We start from the raw sequence: 10,624 nt of genomic DNA, 5'->3' as shown, positions 1-10,624 counted from the left end.
GTGAACCTAATATTAATGCTGACCTCCTAGGGTTGTTAAGAAAATTAAACAAAACAATATACATAAGGAGCTTAGATCTTCATGCCTGGAAAATAGCATGCCCTCCCTCGATGTTAGGCATTACTATCACTATTATCTCCCCATCTTTGTCCATCAAAATCCCAATCCTGGTTCAGCATTACAATAACACATCTTCTAGGATCCTGTACCTGGGTAACTGAGTGCTGCTAAAGGAAACATTGTAACTCTGAGAAGATTCCATCACCACCAATTAGACTGAGTGTTCTCACTGGATCCTTAATTCCATTGGCATTCCCTATCTGTGATTCGCTCCGACGTTCATTTCTCCTAATTTTCTCTCCACATCTTTCTAATTTTTCTCAAGCCAGTTTGCACAACCGCTAAACATTCCCAGCATAAAACTTTGTCTCCTGTTTCATTAAGAAAATGGAGACCCAGGGGCGCCTGGGTGGCTCAGTCCGTTGAGCGTCCAACTTCGGCTCAGGTCACGATCTCGCGGTCCGTGAGTTCGAGCCCCGCGTCAGGCTCTGGGCTGATGGCTCAGAGCCTGGAGCCTGCTTCCGATTCTGTGTCTCCTTCTCTCTCTGCCCCTCCCCCATTCATGCTCTGTCTCTCTCTGTCTCAAAAATAAATAAATGTTAAAAAAAAATTAAAAAAAAAAAGAAAGAAAATGGAGACCCAAGCACAATTGCCTTCAACTTCTAGTTCCTATAACCTATAAGTTAACTTAGAGCCATACAAAGCCTCCTTTCCTCCAGCTCCATCCTGCCCAAGACCAAAGGTCCTCTCTGTCCACCGTCTGCACCCTCCAGGACCTCTATCCATTAATTACCCCTTCCTATACCTTCACCCACCCTCTCTCCCTCTCTACTGGGCTCTTTTACTCATTCTATAAATAGGGCATGTCCTTCTCATCCTCCTACTCCTAAGAAAAAAATTCTACTTTTGACTTTATGTGCTCTCTAGTAAGAATTCTTCTCATGGAAATTTCTTGCAAGCGTGGTCTAATTCAGTCTGCACACCATTCATCCCTCAACTTCCTACAACCAGACTTCCATCCCACTGCTCCAGGTATGTCAGTCCTAATCTTATTCCAACTGCCCCAAGCTCCCGGAAATAATGACCATTCCTTTTTATTCCAGCATCTCCATTCCCGCACCTCATTTCTTGCTTGAGCATCCACAACAACCACCCTCCAGGTCTTATTGGTCCCTCTCAAACTTCTCCTGCTCTGTCATGTTCATGGAAACCTCTTCTTCTAATTGTTGCTTAAAGGTTGGGGATTCTAGATTTTTCATTTTGACCCACTGTTCTTCTTACGCTGTGTACTCTCTCTGGGTGACCATATCCCTCTATATGGCCATATGTTTCCAAATTTCTAACTCTAGTTTTTACTTCTCCCCAAAAGTTTACATCTCATTGGTTGTTCGAATTCTTCATCTAGATATCCTAAAGGATATCATCCCTCTCTACATGCCCCAAGTCCTCAAACTCAACTCCTTATCCCAACTGATGACCATTCGGACCACCATCCACATTGCCCCTAAGTCATGAACACAGAGTTTTCCTTTCCTTCAATCCTAAACCAACCTATCTTATCTCTTAAATATTTCTTAAGTATCTCTTAAATATTTTCCAAATCTCTCTCTTCGCCTCTCTGTCTACTACCCTAGTTCCAGCTCTCCTCCTCTCTTACCTAAAGATTGCCATCATCTCCTGGTTGATTTTCCACCTGATATTACTGTTCTACCCCCCACTCCTTTGCATGACCATAGAGGGAAATACCAAAACACAAACATGATCCAGTTATCATCCTGCTCAAAAGTTTTTAATGCTTCCCATTTTCAAGCACCTTATCAGATTCAAGGACTCATGCTATCTGGTTTTCAGAAAATTGAGATTTTCCTCCTTCTACTCCTTACTTTGTACATTAATCTCCATCTTTACATTGTACGTTGCACCTGTAATCTGTGCATCCTCTGAGTCCTAGCAGATGGAATACATCTCCTTTTCTGTGTTCTCTTAGCAACCCTCACACACTGACATCCAAGCTTTTGCCACATATTATATTTGGGAATATTCTTTACTTTCCAGCTCCCAGAACAGCCGGTGAGCTCCCAGGGCTATGTCTTAGCCTTCTCTAAATACCTGGTGCTTGCCCAGCCCTGGCCTATGCTAGGTGTTGAGTAAATCTGAGTTGAACTGAACTAAGTTGGCCACTATGCCGTTCATTCTCAGAACTCTCCATCTCTGGCCTACATCAAACCTTGCTGCAACTGCCTCTTCAAAGGCAGGAACATTCCTTCCAGATGAAAGTCTTCTATTCCACTGTCACAAGCTCTTTTCCTAACTCTTGTTACACGAGTTTCCACTTCACTTGTAAGGTCTCATAAGTAGAGATATTTTCTGGTTTTAAATAAAATAAAAGTCATCCAACACCCAAAAGTCTAAAACCATCTTTGTGTGATAGAGAGGACACTCAATGGGGTGTCAGGACACCCAAGTGACAGTCACTGCTCTGTGGCTGATCTACAATCAAGACCAAGGCACTGTCTCACTAGGGCTCTATTCTCATTCACACAATGACCAAGTGGGGAAAGCTGGGATGGCAGCCATATTGTCCGACATCTCAAAGACCTTCTTTGTTTAGAGCTTACCTGGCATCATCACAAGCATGACAGTGACAAGGTTTGGTTGTTAGAGTGGCCTCAAAGCAGGCAGAGGTTGACAAGATGATAGGTTAAGGAATGAGAAGAGGAATACAGAACAAGCAGTATTTGTCTCATCTAACGATGAACCCAGGACAAGGAAGCCCTGAAGGAAAAATATGGGCCTGAGATGCAGGTTCTGCCCTGTTTGCCCTGATGCTTGTAACTCCATTGGACTCCTCGCCTGCCAGACTTACTTCCCTTGAACTTGTTCACTCCTCACTTCCTCTCAACGAGCTCTTTTCAAATAAACACTTTCCTGTAAAGACTTCACTTTTGTCTTCCCTGTTACAAATGGCCCTACAGCAGGAAGAACCACAGCAATGAGAAGTCCCTCTCAGCCCCAAATCCTGTTTGGTGCCTGGGTTCTCCTTCAGGAGCCTGGCATATTCAGCCTTCCCTGCATGTCTGCCCTGCATTTTCCCTGATTCGTAAATCTCAGAAACAGATGAGGGCCTGCCCAGCTCTGCACTCCCAAACTCAGAGAAATTGTAGAAAGGGAGGGAAGCTGGCATTAAAAACAGCTAGCAACCAGTCGACGCTTCATAGCAGGAGTGGAAAGGAGCTGACTTTCAGTAACTCAGCAACCACTCAGTCGCCAAGAATGAAGCACATGGTCTACGCTATGGGGAGTGTGAAATGATTTCTTTCACACTGCCTTGTTGGAACATTCCCCATCGACAGCAATCACTCACCCTCCCAAAGAGACAGGCTCAGAGAAACAACAAAGGATAGAGAATATGCAGGATTGCACAAGGACACACAAACACACTATGCACACCCAGAAATTCAAACATAAATGCCCAGGTGAGCACGCACTCAGTACATACAAATCCTCAAGCACTTGTTCACAGAGACACTCAGATATGCACAGAAACAAACCAGCATTCATTCATTTGGACCTATGCAACCTCAAACACACAGATGTTCAGTTCTAGACCCAGGCATACCAGGACCCAGACAGTCCTGGGCACATCACACTTGGGCCCACAGAGCCCAGAGAAATATATAGACACTCAGAGAATTGAAAGAAAGAAGGAAAGAAAGAAAGAAAGAAAGAAAGAAAGAAAGAAAGAAAGAAAGAGAGATAAGCATAGCCACCTCAAACTCCCAACATTCTGGTAGAGAGGCAGCAAAAGTGTTCCCAGGAGGGGAGCGATGTGCCAGATATATAGTTCAGTGATCACCTCTAGGGACAGTAAGAGGGTAGAGTGCTAGGGGTGGCAGTGTAGGGGTGGGGGAGTAGGAAAGGCTTTTATTGCACTAGCTGGGGATGAGAAATGAGTAGGATTTGAGCTGAGGCCTCAAAGAAATGGATTCCAGAGACATTTTTGGGTCAAAGTGAATTAACTTCATGAAGAATACGATCTACCTAGAAAAGGGGATGAGGAGGCTGTCTCTTGGGTGTCTGGCTTGGGCAACAGGGTATCACTCACTGCGATGGGCAGTACTGGGAAGAGGGTAGGGGGACAGCCAGAAAGACCCCATCAGTTAGGTAAATGATGAGCTGAAAGTATCCTGAATACCGGTCCCTGGGGCATGGTCTCTGACCAAGATTTGGGGGGCTTCAGCTCACAACCTGAGCCCGAGTGAGCTTTCAGATCCCTGTCCTTGGCATTCATTCAGAAAAAGATGGGCACATTGAATTCAGATGACCAGGAGAGCAAGGAGCCTGATCAGGGGCCAGAGGGGCTTTGAAACCCCACATAGGTATGACTTTTCTGCCCACAGGACTTCTGATTGATCAGTTACCTCCAGATCTCCCAATTACTGGGGCTTCCATGAATGGACCATGGTCTAACAGCTTGATCCTAAACTTCCTTTTGGACCCAGCCCTCTCTGGAGTCATAAGACACTTTGGGAGGTGAAAGTCACCCTGTTCCTCAGCTCTCCCCCAGGGTCTCTTCTGCTTTGGACAAGAACTCAGTGGGTGCCACAGGGTCTTATTTTCACAATCGCTTTTAGCCTTAAAAGTGTGCTTATTTAAAAATAAGGGGGCACCTGGGTGGCTCAATTGGTTAAGCGTCCGACTTCAGCTCAGGTCATGATTCTCGTGGTTTGTGAGTTTGAGCCCCACATCAGGCTCTGGGCTGACAGCTCAGAGACCACTCTGGATCCTCTGTACCTCTCTCTCTTCCTCTCCCCAACTCACGTGCTCACGCACACTCTCTCTCTCACTGTCAAATTAAATGAACTTTAAAAAAATGTTTTAAGCAAAAATAGGGGGCACACCTGAACAAGGATCTAATAAATACCTAAATGTCACCTGGCCCCAACAAGACAACAGAGAACATCCTGGAGCAAGTGAACCACCTCCAGAATGAGCTGTGATGACAACAACTGAAGGAGAGCCTCTTTACAACAGCCATAGCTAAGCTGGCTGCACATTTAGCATCAAATCTTCCCTGTGAAGGATGAGAGGGAAATTCTTCTCTCAAAAGCCTAATTCCTGGGAACCGGGTGTAACTTTATTGGAAATCAGATCCCAGCAGAGGAAACACTAGAGAAGTTCTGAGGGCTTCAGATTCGCTCAGCTCTTCCCAGGAGAGCTGGGTTTCTGTTCAGCATCTCCACACCCATCTGCTCTGCCACTGGGCCCCCTCTGCTGGGAGTGCATGTTGTTCTTAGCACTCGGGAATAACAGAGACCGGGGTCCTTGTGATAGCAGCCCTGCAGAGGGACAGCAAGTCCCCAGCTCTGCTTCCAGCCCCCAGCGCACCAAGCGAGTTCACCCAGACAGCCAAGGGAAAGAGAGAAGGGAGAGCAGACCTGAGGATAATGCTCTGGGGGGTGAGGGGTCCTCTTTTCCCTCCATCCTCCTTCATTCAGCAGATCTCTATTAAACGATGACAGTGTGGTGCACAGGAGACAGAGAGATGCCAGAAAGGGTTGGTGGTCTGCTGGTACAGGAAGACTTATAAACTAATATTTTAGAAGACACTGTGGTTAAATACTAAAAATGATACACACAAGGAGCAATGAAATTTCAGGGAAAATGGTAAACACCTTTGCATTTGTGCATTTTGGGGAGAGGAGTGTTACTTAGACTGCATGGAAGCAGAAGGGAGAAGGAATGTGCTGAAAAGCAGTTTGGGAGGTTCATGCTGAGGGGTCTGGATATCTGGAGCATTTGGTTATTAATAGCCAATCACACTAAGAATTACACTTCCCCAGCTCTATCAGGCAGTTTTGGAAGAGACTGCATGGTCTTTCCAGATTCTTCCCTCCTAGGCCAGGCTGAGCCATTGAACTTCCTGGGATATTTGGTCTTGGGAAAGAAAGACTGTTATAGCTGAAGCTATAAGATAAAAATGGAAGCAAGGAGTCATCCCCAGGAAAGAGCTCTAATAAGAGGTGGAGGGAGGTGCCCCAACCACATTCAGGTCCTGGCTCTGGTGATTCCTGAGGTCACTGCTACCATGACCTGCTCTGAGATTTGGTCATTCAGGAGATGCCACAGAATTCTTCCAGTAAAGTCTCATCTTTGATTAACCAAGCTCCAGCTGGATTTTTCCACGGGTAACCAAGAGGTTTTCAATAATGGCAGAACATGGCTGAGACACAGCTTAAGGCAACTGCACTAGGTTAAAGGGAAGAGGGAATATTCTAGAGATATTTCTGCAGTGGAAATCAGTCAGGTTGAAGATGAAGAAGTACGAGATTCTGAAATGATGTCATGAAAGCCAAGGAAAAAGATTATTTTAAGGAAAAAAATCATAGTGATATCCCCCCAAAAAGGGGGACCAAGGGATCAAACGAGATAAATATTGGAAAGTGGTGATCTGATTTGGCAATTCAGAAACTCCTAACTAGACAGCAATGGGTTAAGTAGGAAATGTGAAGAAAGGAACTTAAAAAATGATTATTTACTCAGCTTCAAGTCCACTAAAAGCATCAACCAATAGTATTTTCATCCTATAATTCTGGTCTCCAATGTTGTCATGATAATTCAATTTGATGGAAGTGAAATTATTCTACTTTTTGACAGCAGTTTTATGTCTCCTACTTCTATTTTTTAAAATAAGTTAAATATTTTATTTCATTCAAAGAAAAATGTGCTTTTTTCCCATCAGCCACAATAACCTTAAGCTAATAAATCTTTTCTTGATGTACATATTTATTATGTTTTTATTTTTTGAATAGTTAACACGTGCACACGACTTCTTAAAAGTTCATAAAGTATAGAAGAGTACGAAGTAAAATGTGAATCTCTTTGTCTCGCACACCCTCCCATTAAAAGCAGTTACCAGTCCCTTGCCAATATTTCCAGAGGTAGTGTATGCCCAATATAGGTATAGGGGTGGTTGCCAGAGGGGAGGGGGAAGGACGTGGGGGAAGAGGAGGGGGGAAGGTACAGGCTTCCAGTTGGAGAATGAATAAGTCACAAGAACAAAAGGTCCAGCAGAGGGAATATAGTCAACGGTACTGTGATAGTGTTGTACGGTGACAGATGGTAGCTACACTTGTGATGAGCACAGCATAACATATAATGTTATAGAATCACTATACTGGGCACCCGAAACTAATGTAACATTGTGTGTCAACTATACAACAAGGAAGATAATACAATGAAGAAAAAACAATAACTTTATTTTTATTGAAATGTAATGGGTGGACAGTGTTATATTAGCTTCAGGTGGACAACATAATGATTCAACAATTCTATCTATTACTCAGTGCTCATCATGATAAGTGTAGTCACCATCTGTCACCAATGTTACCACAATCTTCTTGATAATGTTTCCGATGCTGTACTTTTCATCTCTACGACTTAATTATTTTGTACGTGTATACCTCTTAATTCCCTTTATCGGTTTCATCCATCTCCCCCACCTCCCCTCTGGCAATCACCAATTTCTTCTCTGTATTTAAATGTCTGTTGTTCTGTTTGTCTCTTTCTCCTTTGTTTGGTCATTTGTTTTGTTTCTTACATTCCACATATGAATAAAATCATGTGGTATTTGTCTTTCTTTGACTTATTTACTTAGTATTATACTCTCTGGGTCCATCCATGTTGTTGTAAATGACAAGATCTCATTCTTTTTGTGTTGAATAATATTTTATTGTATATATATCACATCTTTATCCATTCATCTATTGATAGACACTTGGTCTGCTCCCACAATTTGGCTATTGTAAATAATTCTGCAATAAGTATAGGGGTGCACAAATCTTTTAAAATCGGTTTACTTTGGGTAAATGCCCAGTAGTGGATCCTAAGTATTTTTATTTTCAATTTTTTCAGGAACCTCTACACTGTTTTCCACAGTGTCTGTACCAATTTGCACTCCCAACAGTGCATGAGCATATAAAAGAATGAAACTAGACCACTTTCTTACACTACACACACACACACACACACACACACACAAACTCAAAATGGATTGAAGACCTAAATGTGAGACCTGAAACTATAAAATTCACAGAAGGAAACATAGGCAGTAATTTCTTTGACATTGGCCATAGAAACATTTTTCTAGATACATCTCCTCAGGCAAGGGAAACAAAAGCAAAAATAAACTTTTGGAACTACATCAAAATAAAGAGCTTCTTCACAGAGAAGGACACCATTGACAAAATGAAAAAGAAACCTACTGAACGGAAGAAGATATTTGCAAATGAAATATCCGATAAAAGGTTAAGATATCCAGAGTATATAAAGAACTTAAACAACTCAATTCCAAAATGACAAGCAATCCAATTAGAAAATGGGCAGTGGATCTAAAGATACATTTTTCAAAAAAAGACATACAAATGACCAAAGACACATAAGAAGATGCTCAGCATCACTCATCATCAGGGAAATGCAAATCGAAACTACAATGAGATATCACCTTATAACTGTCACCTTGGCTAAAATAAAAAAGACAAGACAACTTAAAAAAAAGAAGCAGTACAGCTATATGCATTCCCTTTTGACATCTATGCACACTGATCCTTGCCTTGCTTTTCCTACTTCAGATACCTCTAAGATTGTTCCATATATGCGCATATGTGTCAGCCTCTCTTTTTGAAATGGCCGTGTGGTATTTCCTTGGACTGAGTTACCATATTTTATTTTATTAGACCTCTATGGATGAACTTTTAGGTTGTTTCTATTATTTTGCTAATATAATCAGGGATGTAATAAGTGTTCTTTCTTTGAGCAGACATATAGGACAAATCCCTATAATTGAAACTGCTAAATTAAAGGGAATGTGTGTTTACAATTTTGGTAGGTATGCTCAAACTGTCCTCCCAAGTCTACCAACAATTCATGAGAGTGACAGTTACATGACACTCTCGCCCATCAAAATGAGTCATGGTGCTTTTGCTCTTTAAGAATTGATGTGGGAGATAAAGGGTTAACCTCAGACTGGGCTGATCCAGGAATGCCTGGGACAAGGACCTCAGAGTCCTATTTCTCCAGAAAGTACAAAATTAAGTTAATGTGGAATATGTGTCTGCCTCATCTGCAGTGTGGCACCGCTCTTGGCTTGGGGGACCTGTGAACCAGCACACAACCTCAGGCCACCATGAATACAAAGGTATAAAAGAGAGTGTCAGGTTGCTAAACCCCACACAAACCTTGATGCTTGCATCCCTAGGAAGTTGCTTGGGCTTCTGAGGAGATGAAGATGTGTGCAGCTATGTGACTTGTCCCCCGCAGCCCTTCAGAATCCAAGTGACCTCAGTATTAGAGCCTACCATAACTCATGAATCTATGCAGGTGCACAAATCAGTGGTTTAAATTTACACTTATTTTATTATCAGTAAGGGTGAGCATTTTTCCTACAAGTTCAAAGACTATTTTTTATCCACTTTTATGAACTATCATGTTCTTTGCCTACTAGAGAGGTAATGTTTATATTCTTGATTTATAAATACTCTTTATATGTTACAGGGTGGGTCACTTTATCATACGTGTTGCAATATTTTTTTCAGTTTTTTATTTGTCTTCTGACCATGTTTATAGTACTTTTTTACCATGGACAATCATTTCATTTTCATAGTTCTACATATCCATCTTGTCTCTTAAGACTTGTGGATTTTATAAAGTCCTTTCAAAGGCCTATTTAATTTTAAGTTTATAAAGTTTTATTTCATGTTTCCTTCTAGTTCTTTTATTTTTCCCTTTTTTTAGTATTCAGTACATCCAGAATTTTATTTTGATATAAAGAGTGAGGTAGAAATCCAACTTTATCTTTTCCAGATTATTACCTAAGTCAGTGCCTTGATAATAAAAGCTTTCATACTCTACCACAAGGCACTGTTATAAGCTCTTTTTCAGAGTTAGTAATACTAGACTTTCAAAATGCTTACAATTTCCCTCAGCAAAAACACAGATTATGCCAACAGAAAGCTAGAGACATCTAATGCTCTATTCCACCTTTTTATTAACTATTCCTAAAATACACAATATGAAAGGATTTGTAAAATTTCAATAGGTATTGAGATTGTAATTTAGGTAAACACCTGCCAGATGTCCAAAGCATTATCCACTAGCCAATAGAAGGCAAAGAAAAGTACCTGTCCACTCACCCCCATGCATATCTCTTCCTGAAAAAAAAAGAAGCTTTCCTTGACCAGATGGGAAGGTACAACCAGACAGGACAAGAGCCACTCTCTGAGGCTACAATATGTGAATCTATAGGCTTCCTCTCCACATCTGTAGCTTTTTCCCCCCAGAGAGTTCCAGACAGTTTAGTTCAATGACACAATTTCTCAACCACATAAACCAGAGGTGTAAATGGGTTTGGTGTTAAGTCTCTACCCATGGTAAAGAGGATAGCAATAGGCAAGGGCTGAGCTTTGGAGAGCATGGTGGGTAGGATGCGGATGATATATACTTAGGAGGTAGAGATGGGAAGTGGTAAACATGAGATCTTCAGTCTTACTTTCTAGAAACAAAGCTA

The sequence above is a fragment of the Panthera leo genome, chromosome D2 (genome assembly GCF_018350215.1).
Source record: "Panthera leo isolate Ple1 chromosome D2, P.leo_Ple1_pat1.1, whole genome shotgun sequence".
NCBI lineage: Eukaryota > Metazoa > Chordata > Mammalia > Carnivora > Felidae > Panthera > Panthera leo.
The sequence above is the reverse complement of the archived record's forward strand: the minus strand, read 5'-3'. Positions refer to the sequence as shown.